Below are 16,760 nucleotides of genomic sequence, written 5' to 3'. Positions count from 1 at the left end.
AAACTTCCAATGTAATGCCTGTTGAATTGTTAACTCTCTTTTCTAGGGTGCCTAATGTGAAAATTTGCCATATTTGTTTTTTAAGTTAATGAGTTATGTGTTAGCTTTTTTTTTTTTAATTTAAAAAGCCACCAAGTAAATGCCATAAATTCTAAACAGTTTGTTTAAATATTAAACAGCAAGTAAAAATGGCAGCTCTTCCAGGTGTACCTTTGAAGTCTGTGTTTATATTGTGTGTGCAAGTGGCTTTGTGTGTGTGTAAACAGGTTGAAAAGTAGGTGGTTACTAGTTATCTCTGTCTTTGCTGGTGTAAATTCTGCCAATGGTCCACCCTCAGTAATTTCAAATGGAGACTATTCTTCTGATTGTCAAGGTGAGATGGGGAAAAGGAAAATTAACTCATAAATATTACATGGGTCAAAAATGTTATTTGAGGTTTGGAAAGATAAATTCTATAGTAATCATTTCAGAAATTCCCATTTTAATTAAATACAATATCTTCAGAATTGTGCTATGGTGCATGGCATAGGCTTTCTCCAACTTGGGAACTTTCTGAATAATGCACTAAATAAAGGGAAAATTGTTCTCTGCTAAGCACAATTTTCGACACATAAAATTTTGTAGTGATTTTCTTTTATTTGGGCATACATTAAGGATATAGATAATTTCTCTGGACCCAGTTGTTACCTTTTACTGCTCCTATAAAGTCAAATTTATGAAAATCAGTTTAGAATGGAGAATCACAGAAATTAAACACTGGATTGGAAATATTGGAATATTGAAAAGGGTATAGGGATGGAAGACAGTTACCTAATAGGTTTTAGGTGACTAACCCTGTAGCGCTACTAGAAAGAAAGTATTATTGGGATTTCAGAGAAAGAACACATTAAAATGAAGGTAATAACTGTTTGAGACAGAATTTGAATCTGGTTCAGTGGGATTCCAATCCATATTCTTTTCTCTACAACATTCTGCCCAGCTACCTAAACTCCATAATGAATTCGGTAATCTTTTTTTTTTTTTTTTTTAAACTTATTTTTTTTAAGTATTTATTTATTTATTTATTTATTTATTTATTTATTTATTTTGGCTGTGTTGGGTCTTCGTTTCTGTGCGAAGGCTTTCTCCAGTTGCAGCAAGTAGGGGCCACTCCTCATCGCAGTGCGCGGGCCTCTCATTATCACAGCCTCTCTTGTTGCGGAGCACAGGCTCCAGACGCGCAGGCTCAGTAATTGTGGCTCACGGGCCCAGCTGCTCCGCAGCATGTGGGATCTTCCCAGACCAGGGCTCGAACCCGTGTCCCCTGCATTGACAGGCAGACTCTCAACCACTGCACCACCAGGGAAGCCCCATCGGTAATCTTGAATATAGGAAACATTAGGATATAAATACATTCATACTTCACTATAATACTGTTCACTCTAGACTTATATTCTGTACAAGTATTCCTATTCTGTGCCATCTGAGTTAATCAGAGCAATGTACCCGAATCTCATGGAGTACACACAATAAAGATTTATTTATCACTTACATCACAGTCCAATGCTGTTCAGGCAACTCTCCTTCGTAGCTTTCTTCCACAAAGTGACTCAGGGATCTAGTCTCCTTCCATTCTGTGATGTTGCCGTCCCAAACTTGAGGCCTCCCAGGCATTCATAGTAAGGGAAGTGAGAGCTGAGACAAGCATTCAAAGGGTTTTAAAACCAGTGGAGCATGTCACTTCCACCAATACATCAGGATGTAGACGCAGTCATACATACCCAACCTAAGTGCAAGGGAGGCTGAGATATGTAGCCTTCCTGTCTACTCAGAAAGAGACAAATGAAAGTGAATTTGGGAAACCCATAGCACTGTCTCTTCCACACCATTTAAGGGAATCTATTTCTTCAAGTAGAAAAACACCCAATGAATTTTATGTAAGGGTCAAAGTCAAGTTTATGACATGGACGCTAGGTTACGTGTCACAAGTGTAGCATGTTTTGCGATGGTAGGCTTGAAATATTAGAAAAACGTGTTCCTGAAAGTTAGTGGGAGGAAGTCAGGCAGTCAGTCCTAAATATCAAATAGCCCAGTAAGGAAAATACCAAAAAAGAAGTGATCCAATAAGGTCAGAAGCCAAGCATGGAGAGCAGGAAAGAATATGGATAGAAAAACAAGGAAGAGTATATCATTTAGGATTAAGGGTATGTAAAAATATCATAGCTAATGTTCATTATTTACTATAAGCCAGTCATAGTACAGGTTATTAATCTCCATAACAGCCATATGAGGTAAGTTGTATTATCTTATTTTATAAGTGATGAAACAGAGGCCCAGGGTTTACTTAATTTACCCATAGTCCCACAGCTACTCAGAGGCAGAGCTGAGATCCAAACCCAGGCTAAGTCTGGCTCCAGAGTCTATGCTTTTAACCTTTATTCTTTATTGTCACTCTTAAAGACAAACACTGTTGGATTTCCTCTTTTATGTGATACCTGGTTTATGACTTAGACGCAACTTTTCAAAAGAAAACGTAAAAGGCTGGATGTCAGAGTTCCAATGTACTTTATCACCCACTGATTCATCAGGCTATATTGGGACTTTCTTTTTCCCTGATCTCATTTCCTCTTCGCAAAGTAATTATTTAAAAGACTGCACAAACCGATAGATACCTTACTCCATCACCCTGCTTACAGACCCCTGCCTTTGCCATTCCAGATCAGAGGAAATCCTACTTCTAAATTCCTCCAGAGTAGGAAGTTCACAACTTCCTTTGTAATCTGTCTCAATATTTTGTAATCTGTAATACATTAGATATATAGCATCTGGAATGTAAGGGAAATCAGAAATTCTTCATCAAAATTCCAGGAAGACCAGTAAATTCGGAATAGCGTATGAACCGAAGTGGCTAAAAGTATGTTTTCTGCAGACCCTTCACACTTAAAGAGAAGTCGACAAATCAAACTGGGTGTTATCTTTTTCTTTCTCCATCTTATCTATTCCATATGCAGAGTTACTGCAGACTGAAGGAGAAGAAACTACTGCTTTTTTTCTTAAGAATCCTTCTTCCTTGGCCCTATGTGGTCTGAACAACTCTCAAGAAAATTTTGAATAGCCCCTGAAAACAGGGGTAACATTGATAGTATGTAATGACCTGTATTGTAGCCCTGATCAATCAGGCCTGGATATCAGCCAATCAGAAGGAACTAGGGCTGTGAGCAGGGTCCAGCTGTCCTGGTATTGACCAACTGAACATCAGTCCTGCCCTTCACCTTGTTCTGTGGGGTTCTGGCAGGCAGGCTAAAGGAGACTGTGATCTCCTGTGCATTCCCCCTGTGCTAACATACGTGCTGAGGGCCACATGCTAGCTGTCTCTCTGTATCAGGCATTTTTAAAATAAAATCTGAGCATTAAAATCTGAGCCTTTTTTTTTGGCTTTCCATGGAATAGTGTTACTTGCATTTCAAACTCTCCTTATTTATCTCACATATCTGAAATTCCTGTTATATTTCAATGATTTGGGGGGTGATTGGTTTGTATTGGATACATTTCTCTCCATTAAAAAAAATCATTAATTGGGTCTAGCTTGTTCTGCAAACTTACCATGTGGCTCAGTGAAAGATGAGCCCATCTTCAGTAGAATATTTAGTTAACAGATTCCAATATTTTGGTTTATTGCAAAAGATGGACCCCCTTGATTTTGAGAGTGTAAAAGCTGATCCCAGCATCTACGTCCCAGCCCCTGACCCCACCCATCATTTCTTGTACCCCTCCTTAACCATAACCTTAGGTCTTTGTGCCATAGTTTAAGGCTGTCCCATTTTCTGCTCTGCTCAGAGGAGCTGGTCATCATTTGACAAAGACTGTTACTTGTCCCATGTATTTATTTACCCCTTCTTCCTTTTAGTAGAACTCCAGTTTTAGAGAGGGGCACGTGGCCAGTCAGCCTTTCTTGAAAATTGTCCTGGTAATGAGATGTAAACGAAAGTGATGCATGCAAATTACTTGGTCAAAGTTTTTGTTTTTAATAGAAAACTGTGGATGTGATGCTGGTGACACAGCCTCCACCATACAGATGAGGACAACACTCTATGGAATTGGGGAGCAGCAAGAGACAAAGGGTCCTGAAGACCCCACACAGAAGAACCACCTATCTACCCTGGATCACATTCATTTTTCTCAGTTTCATGTAAGATAGAATTAAACTTCTTTCTTATTTGAGCCACTATATTTTGGGGGGTGCCTTTGTATAGGTGGTTCATCTGTACCTGACTAATACATCAGAATATATGAAATACCTGAAGATTATTTCTAGGTTAAAGGTCATTATATTGTCAAATAACGCTAGCCAAATAGTGGTTAAATGCTGAATTCTTAAGCCCTGTCATTATGGTCTGAATCTTCCTGTCCTCCCAAATTCGTATGCTGAAACCATAATCCCCAATGTGATGACATTAGGTGGGGGGCTTTCGGAGGTGATTAGGCCATGAGGGCAGAACCCTCATGAATGGATTAGTGCCCTTTTAAAAGGGTCTCCACAGAGCTCCCTGGTCCCTTCCACCATGTGAGGATACAATGAGAAGTCTGTGCTCCAACAGCAAAGAAAACCATAAGCAAAATGAAAAGCCAACCCACAGAAAGGGAGAAAACATTTGCAAATGATGTGACCAACAAGGGATTAATCTTCAAAATTTACAAACAGCTCATGCGGCTCAATATCAAAAAAAACCCAACCCAATCAAAAAAAATGGGCAGAAGACCTAAATAGACATTTCTCCAAAGAAGACATACAAATGGCCAAGAGGCACATGAAAAGATGCTCAGCATTGCTAATTATTAGAGAAATGCAAATCAAAACTACAATGAGATATCACCTCACACCAGTGAGAATGGTCATCATCAAAAAATCTACAGACGATAAATGTTGGAGAGGGTGTGGAGAAAAGGGAACCCTCCTACACTGTTGGTGGGAATGCTAATTGGTACAGCTACTATGGAGAACCGTATGGAGGTTCCTTAAAAAACTAAAAATAGAGCTACTGTATGATCTAGCAATCCCACTCCTAGGCACGTATCTGGAGAAAAACATAGTTCAAAAGGATACGTGCACCCCAATGTTCCTTGCAGAGCTGTTTACAATAGCCAAGACATGGAAGCAACCTAAATGTTCATTGACAGATAAATGGATAAAGAAGATGTGGTACATATATACAATGGAGTATTACTCAGCCATTAAAAAGAATGAAACAATGCCATTTGCAGCGACATGGATGGACTTGGAGATTATCATCCTAAGTGAAGTAAATCAGACAGAGAAAGACAAATATCATATGATATTTATATATGCGGAATCTTAAAAAAAATGATACAAGTGAACTTATTTACAAAACAGAAACAGACTCACAGACTTAGAGAATGAACTTATGGTTACCGGGGGGAAGGGAAGAGGGGCTGGAGAGATTGGGAGTTTGGGATTGACATGTACACACTACTATATTTAAAGTAGATAACCAAGAAGGACCTACTGTATAGCACAGGGAACTCTGCTCAATATTCTGTAATAACCTAAATGGGGAAAGAATTTGAAAAAGAATAGATACATGTATATGTATAACTGAATCACTTTACTGTATACCTGAAACTAACACAACATTGTTAATCAACTGTGCTCCAATAAAAAAAAAAAAAAAAAAAGAAATGACCTTCATGAAAACATGTTTTCGTAAGTGAATTGTTACTACCCCGTCCTCCCTCAAATTGTATCAGGACACTTATGTGAGAGAATAACCACTGTAAAACCATTGTTGATGTATATGTATAACTTAACCACTTTGCTATACACCTGAAACTAACACAACATTGTTAATCAACTATGCTCCAACATAAAAAAAAAAAAAAAGTCTGTTCTCCAGAAGAGAGTCCTCACTCAACCACACTGGCACCTGATCTTGAACATCCAGCTTCCAGAATTGTGAGATATAAATTTCTGCTGTTTATAAACTACCCAGTCTGTGGTATTTTGTTATAGGAGCCCCAACAGACTAAGACACCTGTCCGAATTGGACTGAACACTTTCCTCTAGGATTAGAGTCAAAATACTTAACAATTCATACAACATGGGCCAACCAGTCAGAATAGTTCTGGTAATGATTTAAGATCAGCATGCAATAATTTATATCAGCCCTGAATTTCATTGGGTAAAAGACTATTAGAATTAATTGGGCTAGGAAGAAAGATGATTGGAAAGTGACGCAAAAAGCAATACTATTGAAATGAACTGCACTTGAATTGCTCCTTTCCAAGGATGTGTAGTTTCCTAGGTGGGCAGTTCTCATGGCCCTGAAGTCATCTTCATTCTTGAGGATCTCGGAGAGAATAGTTTGACTTTGAAATCCCTGCTCTCAATGGAAACCATGAGCTGGGATTATCTACCAGCCCAACTTTGAGTGTTGTTTGGATATATTAAGAACTAATTCCCTCTTCTTAAGATCTGGGCCAGAGGATGCAATACTCAGAGCTTTTAACAATGGAAGCAAAATTCCCAGCTGATAAAAATTACCCCCTATAATTTTTGTCTCCCTCCCTCTCCAGCAGTAACCCTTATCAAGAAATAGGAATGTATCACTCCCATGCAAGATTTTATACTTCTGCAGCAAATATGACAAAATGTTCCCACCTCATAATATGAACGTGGTGACTACGTGGAAACGTATGATTATTTTTTGGTGTGCTTGAAATATTTTATGAAACATTTATAAACTTTGAAATTTGTTATGCTTTATAATATTATAATTAAATATATAACAATATTTAAAAAGATGCAGTCAAAAACTCTAAGTGATTTTCACAGTAGCAAAAAATAAAATGAACTCAATGGGCTACCTGACTTTTTATGATTAGTTTTGTATAATGTCACTGTTTACAAGGTTAAGGGAATCTAATTACTTTAATTTTTTCACATATTTCTTAGTTTCAAAAACTGTTAATGATATTTGTCTTTCTGAACAGTTTCCACAACCTATGGATGACATAATGCTCCAATAAGGGTCTACTGTGAAGTACAACACCAAGTTTCCTCACAAGTACCATATTCTACTCTTCCCTTTCTAATCTCGCTCATGTCAGGTCGTTTGATTTAAGTAACACTAGGAATACAGTGTTATTTTCTTTCTGCTGGCTTTTCTTGATTATTCTTCAGGTCCATCTGTCTAAATACAGGGGTTTCATCTATCTTGATTGAATTGCATTTTTTCAACTTCTTAAGGAAGTTAAATCTTACAATGTCAACATCATTTCTTAATAAAGCAATGAACTTGTTATAGAAGTAAACAGGAGGCCTGAACTCCTGAGAAAAATATTGGAAATCTCCTCACATAATAGTTGGTTAAAAACCAGGAATGACCACTATGGCTTTGTCAAAAGCTTATCACATCCAATTGACCTAACTTTCCCTTCTGATTTGATGAAACCTGAAAATAAAAGCATCAGTTAAAATCTAACTCAAGAGTAATGGGTTCATCTTCATGACACACTCAGAACTTACTCAGGGAGAAAAGTGATCAGGACTTGGCCACAGTGAACTATGTGCAAAGGTAATTGAAGGAATGTGGTTTACCAGTTCTCACCGCCCCCCCCCCACTCCCCAAATAAACCAAAGTTAGTGCCTTAAAATAATACAATAATAAACCAACAGTTACTTTAAGAGCCTGAAAGTGGTAAAGTACTTCCCGAATAGTGATTCAGGGGAAGAATCCAGAGGTCATGAAAAATCAACATATAGTCTGAGGGCTGTGGAGAGAGAGTCCTCACTCAGCAGCAGTTAGCCAGCCTCATGATTCCAATGATTATGTGATTGTGAAGCCCCACCCTGCTTTATCACTACCTGACACTTCCTTTCTTCAGTCTTTTACTTTGTGCTTCTCATCCCTCCCTCTCACCTACCCCGAATCAGCAGCTGCCAGCAATAACTTAAATCTTGAAAAGTGAGCAGCCTGGGGGCAACTGCTTCTTGTTCTATACTCTAGGGCAGTGCTTCTCAAAGAGTAGTCCCTAGAGCAGTAACATCAACATCCACCTGGGAACTTGTTAGAATTACAAATTCTTAGGTCTCACCCCATGCCTACTGAATGGGAAACTCTAAGGGTGGAACCAAGTAAGCTTTTAAAAGGCTCTCCAAGTGATTCAGATGCACAATAAAATTTGAAAATCACTGCTCTAGGGAAGAGGATTCTTAGAAGTCTGAAGTGCTTGAAGACCTCAGGCAAAGCTCTGATTCTTGAGGGATCTCAAAACCCCTCTGAATTGGAGGCAAGATCTTGAATCCTCAAATGAATCAGTCTCGATTTTCCATGACACATCTCTGGAGGTAGATATCTTAACACTTTTGGAGAGCACTTACCAGATCCAGGTACTGTGTTAAGTACATATCCTGTTGTGGTGTCAATTGTCTCAGGTTACAAGTGAGGAAACCTAAATTTAGAAAGATTAAGTAATTTGCCCTGGGTCATGTGGTTGGTAGGTGATGGAGCCAGGATTCAAAGCCATGCAAGCTGATTTTACTGTACTGTTTGATTTCCTGTTTCTGTGAAAAGGGGTAGTGAAATACAGCTCTAGGCTGAAAGTTACTGATTAGACTTTTCATTCAAGGAGATTGAGCCTTGGGGCTCCTTCTTCACCTTGGGCTTTTTGAATTATCTGTAGAAGTTAGTGTTTGCTTGAATTTCTCAGTGAGTATACTTGCTATGATTAATAATCTTGATTTAGCTATTGTATCCATAGTTTGTTAAAGTACTAGTAATTGTACTCTAGTATTTTAACCATATGGCGCCATGGAAATAACATAGAATGGATAAAAAACATGTGTATATGATATTGCATTTTGTCCCTTGGCAATTTTTATTGAATTACAATAATAATATTTTTTTTTACAAATAAAGGTAATTTAAAAATATATATTTTCAAACAGAACTTCATGTCATATTCAAATGGGAAATAAAAGCCATGTAATTTATAAATGAATGGGGTAATAGTATATATTGAATTGATGTAGTTATAAAAATAATTTTCCTGGAATTTTTTTTCTTTTGAGATATATAACTATTGTGAAAATATGCGCTTTTGTATTAAATCAAAACAACAACATAAAAATTACATATACAAGTGTATTAGAAGTATCCCAAGACTTTACTTAGGTGCTTACTTGGTCCTTTATACAAGCGAGCAATCTGTACTGTCGTATAGTGGCATCGTAAGTCTACTTAGCTTCTACTTAAAGGACATTCGTAGTGAAGGTCATTAAAAAGCTCTTTTTTTTTTTTTTTAAAGTAATGAACTAGCTTAAATTTCTACTTGTTTTGATAAAATATTAAAGTCTAGCTATAGTTAGCACTAAGCACTTCCAAATAGATTGTGGTTTAAATATTAATAATTGATGTGGCCTATACCTTCCATATAGAAGGTGTTGATACATGTTTCATTTTTACATATGGATATTTAATGTCAAAAATGTATGCACTAAGAAAACCATATAATGCTCTGTGAAAAAATATCAACCCCAAAAGATTTGCATCTGACAGGGGTTTGTGCTGGGAAAGAAGAAAGGATATCTACCTCAATTTTTATGCAAATTGCACATGTCTCTTGATAGAAGTCCTAACAAGCAATTAAAAAGACTTCATATTGAAAGAGCTAGGAGATAGGTGCCCCCACAAGGATTAGGAAAAACAAACAAACAAATGCAATATAATAAAAATATCATTTGATCTAAGAATGCATTCATTCCCCACCATGCCAGCTAGATGAAGTGGGAAATACTCAGCTGCCTTAGTTGGGACAAACTCAAAATTTGGATTAGGTCCTCGAAATGAGCAGATGACCTCTGGATAGGATGATTCAGTAGGCTGCTTTAATAATATACCATTACTTCTCTTAGAACAAAAATCACTCAGTTTGGGGAGACTGCAGATGAAAGGGAAATTTGACACTTGCAGAGATTAGTTTTAGTTTGCTTTGTAATGCATTACCCACAGCAAATTTACCTCTATCTTTAGGAATAAAGATGACATCTGTCATGAAGCCTCTTACATTTTTTCTGTCTGCTATTTCCAGTGTCATATATCTGACATGTGATAACCCCCCTTTATAAACTCTAATGTTAGGGAGAAAGAAGATTTTATTCCTTTCGGGTGCCCACATGGCTATTCCTGACCTACTTGCAAATACATGACAAGATCCAGTGCACATTATCTTATTCTGAGGTTTCTGTTTCTGACATTGAACACACCTTTCAAGAATAAATTAACCTTTATTATGTGTACCTAGGCATCAGAAAATGAAAACTTAAGAATTCACTTGGCCTCATTTTATGTGGATACCTTTTTGCCTGCCCTTGATGCATTGTTAACATTTTACGTCACAAGAAAATATCTTTTTTGTTTTTGCTTTCAGAGCTAAACATTTAAATCCTGAAGCATTTTGTTTCTTTGCAATCATCTTTGTTAGAATTGAAAAAAAAAGTGTTGATCAGAATGTTGTCTTAGTTGTTACTGACAGCTGTTAAAATGCTGCTAAAAATATAGCGCCAACTACTGAAAAGATAACTGCTCCTGTGAAGTCCTAATGAGAAATTCTAAATGAGTTTTTCATCAAGTTCGACAAAGACTCTTATTTCCCACACCTGACCCACTGGATTGTTTCACTTTTCTGCGGTTGTTATTGCACATAATATCAGAGAAACAGCCTTGATGCATAATTCTAATGAGCCCACAAACCATGCAGTTATTTATATAAGATTAGCACAGTTATTTAAAGGTGATGAATTTCCTGCACTAAACCAAGAAAAAGAGGAGAGAAGGAAAGAATAATTGCAAATATCTTTATTTTTATTAAAATACACTGCTCTGAGTTCCTACCCCTCCCCCCTTTTCAACTACTGTACATTATTTCTAAATTTAGAACATCAGTGTAGGCACAGTGAAATCTGATTTGCTTCTAATAATATGGCATACTAATTGTGATGCATGTGCTGTTTGGTGCTCTGTCATCTCAAAATCTGGTCATAGAAATGTATGAGGTTTGTGTGTTTTCTGTGTAAAATGACTACAAATGAAATTAAGGTAGACAGATGAATAAATAGTTTGGTAAACATGGAAATTAATGAGTAAGCAAAGCTAATAAAATATTCCAAGTAGTCCAGAAAATTGAATTTGGTCTATTTTGGATATTAACAAAAACTCTGATATGTTTTGTATTTCTCTTCTGGTCCACAATATCTTATTTGCTTGCAATGTTTATAAACTGTAACATGTGTGTTTTGCAATAAACAAAGAAGTTCTATCTTATATTATTCTCCTATTCATCTTTTCTCTCCAACACCCCCCTCCTTTCTCTCTCTGACTCTGTCTTTCTCAACTCTTTCCAACAGCTGGTAACAGACAGGAAAAAAAAAAAAAAAAAGCTTAGCTTTTCAGAAAGAAAAAAAAAAAGTGCCAGCATGACTAGGCTTATTAATGAAGTTAACTATGACCAAATGCTTGGTCTTTAACTTCTTAAAATTATTGAATACAATTAAATTATATGATACTTAATGGGCTTCACTTTTCTATCAGTAAATAAAGATATAAAGGAGTGGTATTTAATACATTTCAAAATATATTCAATTTGGGGGGGTTGCTTAAAATTTCACGGCTTAAACAACTCCATGCCTTTTTTTTCTCCCCCCAGTGTCAGCTGTTTGAAGAAGTGGGATTTGGATCAGAGAACTAAGGGGTGGTTCTGCTAAAGCTGAAATAAAGAGCAAGGGAGGATTTTTTCCAACACAAACTTAGATGATATTAAGCTTTGTATCTGAAGTTATATAATAGAGGATGTGACGTCACACATGTAAATTGCAAACGCAGAGTCGTGCACTTTATGGTAGCAAACCTCAGGGAGTTTGACACTAATGGGATGAGGGAGGGAGGTGTCCTGAGGTACAGAGACTGTGCAAGGAGGGTGAACAATTGTCAAATGGGACAGATCTTATGCTGCTTCAAGCTTTGAGACTATTTGGCAGATGTAAATAATTTAGTCTCCAGCGATTTGGAGATGAAATTAAGGTCCTTTTCTGTGCTTTTCCTTTCTTAATTTTTATTTTTCTTAAAAACACATTTCTACCCTTTTGCAAAGAAAAAATACATCTAAAAGGATGAAAAGAACAAAGTTTGTTAAGAGCTTAAAAAACAGCAAGTAATGACATTTCTAGGCGTACATTTTTAAAGTTGATAGGGCTCTTTATTAATGAGCATTGGAACGAAGAATATGCTGAACAACCAGAAAAACCTGCATCTCCATCTTTGATGGAGTCTCTCAGAGACATTACTTGTGGGGTGATTCCCAGCAAAACCAGTGCCACCTTTTCTTCAGATGAGGGAGCCACAGATCTTATCTTGGAGCTGTTTTCCTTTTAGGGTGGCACAAGACCACCTCTTACAGCCAGCAAAAGAAAATGAAGAGAAGACGGAAACTTAATTGTTCAAAAGTTTGGGCAAATACCCAAATACTCAAATTTCCAAAAATAAAGTTTTGCCTATTAGTAATGGCAAGATCCCCTAACATCTCTGTCGAAGGATAAGAGAAACTGATATACATGGGCATATGGACCTCCCCACAAGCTATTTCGGTGTGAAAAAGTTTCAAAAGAATATATATAAATGCTTAAAAACTCAATCTTAGTTTTATAATACGAAACTGTTTTAAAGCATGGAAGATTAAAATTTGAAATTGGACAAGAGAAAAATGCAACAAGAAATCTTTTAGATTTCTAAAATATTACAGTTACAACCCCGCTTTACAACAGAGTCTGATCCCTGACAAGGTGTTTGTAATAGAAATTACTGATTAAAATAGTGATGGAGTACCTAGGTAAAAAAAGTTTAAGGACAATCGTTTTGTAAAGGGGAAAAGAATAATGAAATGCTTAATTTATCGATTTTGTAAACTGAATTTACATTACAAAAGTTACCTTAAAGGAGGGTTCTTTTTCTCTAACATTTCATTATGAAAAATTTCAAACATACAAAAAACCACCACCTAGATTCTACCACTAGTATTGTACCATATACATGCTTTAATCACATAACTATTCATCCTTCTGTCCATTATATCAATACATCAGTGTCAATCCATCCTATTTTTGATGCAGTTCAAAATTCAGTTTTTGCAGTCAATACACTTCTACATGGTGGTGCTTTTTAAAGTTCATTGAATATTAATTGTTAATTTTTAAAACGTATCATTTTATTATTGTTTTCTTGGTTTTACCTAAAACATAATACCTTAAGAACTTCACCTTCCCTATCCATAAGGAAACAGGCAAAATGTTGTTTTGCTACAGGTCAAATGCCACCTTGAGTCATGCAAGAACAGGGTAGTGCCAGCACTGTGTGGGTGACGACGCAATGGACAGCTCGAGACTCTGACAGCGGGATTGTGGTTGAAGAGACGCAGTGATTGTATTAGCAGGGCAGCTCCGTGTTTAACACAGTGGGAAGGGATTAACAACTTTCACAGCTATTTAGGAAGAAAACGGGAAAGAACCCAGCAAAGGGCAGGGGGAGGGGGTCAATAAAACCTGTAGGAGAAAGAGTGTGTAGCCGGGAAAGGGGTGTATGTGGTCAGTTCCTGAGGTTTAATTGAGTCCTAAAGGACCAGAAGCAGGGGAGCCTGTAAGTGGTAGTGATATTCACAATACATGCCCCCGCCCACCCCAAATCTTCCGCTAAGGTAAGTGTAACGGTGAGGTAGAAGAGTCTGGGGCGGAAGCGTCTCTCTCCCACACGTGAGTGCTCGTGAACACGCACACACACACGCACACATTTGCTCTCATGGGGGTGATCTGTGTGGCGCGGGGGGGCGGGGTGGGGGGTGGAGGACGTGGGACTTCGGAAGACTCCGGAGCCAGGAGGCACAGGCGGCTCCGCAGGACAGCCAGAGCTGGAGAATCCCGGGACCGCGGGTCATAGCTCCATCCTCCGCCCCCCGCCGCGCTCCCTTGAGCCGCCGGCCGCCCTCTCGGCTCGGTCGCCCCCCTTTCACTTTCGCGTTTGCGTAGGTGTCTGCCCGGGCGGCGGGAGGGCTCGGGGGCGCGCGAGGCGGCGCGGGGGCGCGCGCGGCGCTCGGCGAGCAGAGAGGGGAGGGGTCCTGGCGCTCGGCCCCTTCCTCCGCTCGCTCGGCCGAGCGGGCGGCGGCGGCGTCCGAGTCGCTGTCAGAGCGGGGGGACCGGTGGCGCCCGCCTCTCCTCGCCATTCTCCCCCGCGCGCAGACACCCTGTCCTTCCTCGCCGCCCCCCCACGGTGGGGGTGGGGCACAGGCGCTGCGAGCCCGAGAGAGAGTGGGGAGAGGAGCAGCCTCGCCCGGTGGGCAGCTGGGGAGCAGGAAAAGAAACTTTTCCCTGCTGCCCCCCGCGCGTGGTCCCTAGCCCGCGTCTCCCCCCGCGGCTGGGAACTGCACCTGAGGCCGGGGCGCGAGGTCAGGGCTGGACTTTGGGGAGCCGTGGGGAGGGGTGTGGGGTGACGTGCATTGGGGTTCCGTTTGCTCTTGGCCTCCTCGCAGCCAGTGGCCAGGGTGGGAGGGCGGTCACGGGAGCCCCCGGCCCCCTTTCCCACCAGCTGGTGGCTGGATGCTTTGCTGCCTCCTCCCGCTGGTGAGGGTGTGACCCGGCAAGGGGGCCGCGGCGCCGCGGGCTCCCCCTGCGGCCGCCCCCTTAACACACACACACACACACACACACACACACACACACACACACACGCTCAGCCGTCCGAGCTGTCACCGGCCACCCCAGGCCTGGGGAGGGGGCGCGGAGAGCCCGTTGCGGGGCGGCCGGCTTGGGGTCATCCCGCCGGACTTCCCGGCTCCCAGGGCCGCCGCCGTCACCGCCCAGGAGACCTAGCAGCCCCGGGAGAGGGGCCCGCCTGAGGCCCGGCCGCCAGCTGCTGGGGGCGGGCGGGCGCCCGCGTCCCGCTCCGCGCGATTTGGCGCCGCCGCCTCGCCTCCTCCTGCCGGGTAACGACACTACTGCTCTATTGCTCTACCCACCGTCAGTAGGGCGACTGCCGGGATTCTCTTCCTCTCCATCCTTACCGCCGACCTGCTAATATTGGACTTGCTGGTGGCGGCAGTAGCGGCGGCGGCGGGAGTTGGTTGCCCCCACCCACCCCCCGCGCCCCAGCCTCCCCACCATGTCCTAGAAAAGGTGAGTGCGGCGACAGTCACTTTGCGCTGACAGCGGCGGGAGGGGGCCCGGGGAGCACAGGGCGGCCCCGGGGAAGGCATGGTCCGCGCAGAGGGCGCGGGTTGGCGAACCGAGGTGGGCTGCGGGCAGGAGACGAGGTGCCCGCCGGGCCGCCTCCGGGCGCGGGTGCTGGGCGGCGGGCGAGCAATCGCGGCGGCTGTCCCTGCAAGATTCTAACCTAGATTTTGCAAGAAGCTGAGATCCAGGGCAAGACCGGCCCTCCGTAAAGGAGGTAAAAACTTAGTAAAAGAGACACGTCCATTCCTTTAATAATGAATAATTCGGCGGCGCAGGCGGAGCCGCTGTCTCCTCTCGTGCGCGGGCACTAGGTCCGGGACTCCCTTCGCTCCTGCCGGCCGCCCGCGCTCGGCCCCGGGTGCGATCGATGCCCGGCTGCTCGTTTGGCCAGGAGAGCGCGCATGACCTCGGGCCCCGCGGGAAAGTTGGGACACTTGCGGGGACTCCCGGCTGCTGGTGCGCAGGGGCCGCTCAGCGCGGGGGACTGCTGAGCACCAGAGTCGGGGGTTGGGACCAGCTCTCTTGCGCCGCCGCCGTCTCTCCCGCAGCAAGGGAGTTTCCTACCTGGAGCGGCGGAGAGTTCGAGTTTTCCTGGGTTCGGGGTCTGAATCCTGAAGCTTAATTATCTGTAAGGAGAGGAGGGGCCTTTGAGCACACGGCTAACTCCCTCCCCCCTTCCGAGTTTGGCTGGTGCGGGGCAAGGGTGAGGAGGGAGGCTGCACAGCTGCCGCCGCCGGGCTGCGGGTCGCCAAGGGCCGGGGGACCAGATTTAGGTGTGTACGTCACTGGTGCTGACTCTGGGCCAGCCGGGAATCTAAAACGGAGCCTCATACGCGGAGCCTCAAAGTCCTTAGAAATCAAAGTTAAGAAGCCCATCCTTTCGCTTAGTAGCTTCAGCGTTTGGGTGGGCGGGAGGAGAATCGAGGTGGAGGCGATTGGAGGGAAACCGAAATTTCTTCTTGCAGACACTTGATCCTTAGAAAACAGTTTATTTCCTTCCCCACTCCCGTTTGTTTCTCCTAATTATGTGCACCCCCCCCCCCATTATAAGGAAGTGACTCTCCTCGATGGTAAGCTTTCTTTCAAATTGAACTAGTGGAAAAATCCAATACGAAAGTAATAAATACAGCAACAAAATTATAAGGAAGGAGTGCAGCAGCTCTTGACCCTGGCACTTTTTGGGGGGTTGGGGGAGGTGGGAGCGAAACTGTGTTTAAAGGGTTTTGGCTGCAGTGAAATCACTCGCTTTTCCGGCACGGTTAAAACAAGGAAATTCAAATCGAGTGGGAACGTGATCCTCTTGCTCGCTGGCAGCGGACGCTGCGGCTTCTCGGCTGAGAGGTAACTCAGCAGACAGACGGGAGGGGCAGGGAGCGGAACCTCGGGGGTCTGAAGAAGCCCACTGAGAGTCCTCCCCTGAGCGCGGACGCGGTGGGCGGTGCCTGGGCCAGGGCTGCCGCTCACCTGGCGCTGCAGGTGGAGAGCGACAGGG

At 42.2% G+C, this 16,760-nt stretch overlaps 1 protein-coding gene and 1 long non-coding RNA gene across 2 annotated transcripts in view; one reads left to right on the top strand and one right to left on the bottom strand.

Annotated features, from left to right (window-relative positions):
- Nucleotides 1-1,132: 1,132 nt before the first annotated feature.
- On the bottom strand, nucleotides 1,133-15,119 carry LOC130708272 (uncharacterized). The gene is made up of 3 exons (XR_009008437.1): nucleotides 15,055-15,119; nucleotides 1,532-1,674; nucleotides 1,133-1,360 (listed from the first exon to the last, which is right to left on the bottom strand). It is a non-coding gene; the product is annotated as an uncharacterized LOC130708272 (long non-coding RNA).
- Nucleotides 14,668-16,760, top strand: part of NR3C2 (nuclear receptor subfamily 3 group C member 2) — a 375,901-nt gene continuing 373,808 nt past the window's right edge. Inside the window, exon 1 of the mRNA XM_057547323.1 lies at nucleotides 14,668-15,211. The gene's annotated coding sequence lies outside the window, so the exon portion shown is untranslated. The remainder of the gene's footprint in view (nucleotides 15,212-16,760) is intronic.

Source organism: Balaenoptera acutorostrata, chromosome 5, assembly GCF_949987535.1.
Source record: "Balaenoptera acutorostrata chromosome 5, mBalAcu1.1, whole genome shotgun sequence".
Lineage (NCBI taxonomy): Eukaryota > Metazoa > Chordata > Mammalia > Artiodactyla > Balaenopteridae > Balaenoptera > Balaenoptera acutorostrata.
Note: the sequence above shows the minus strand (reverse complement) of the source record. Positions and strands in the feature narration are given on the sequence as shown.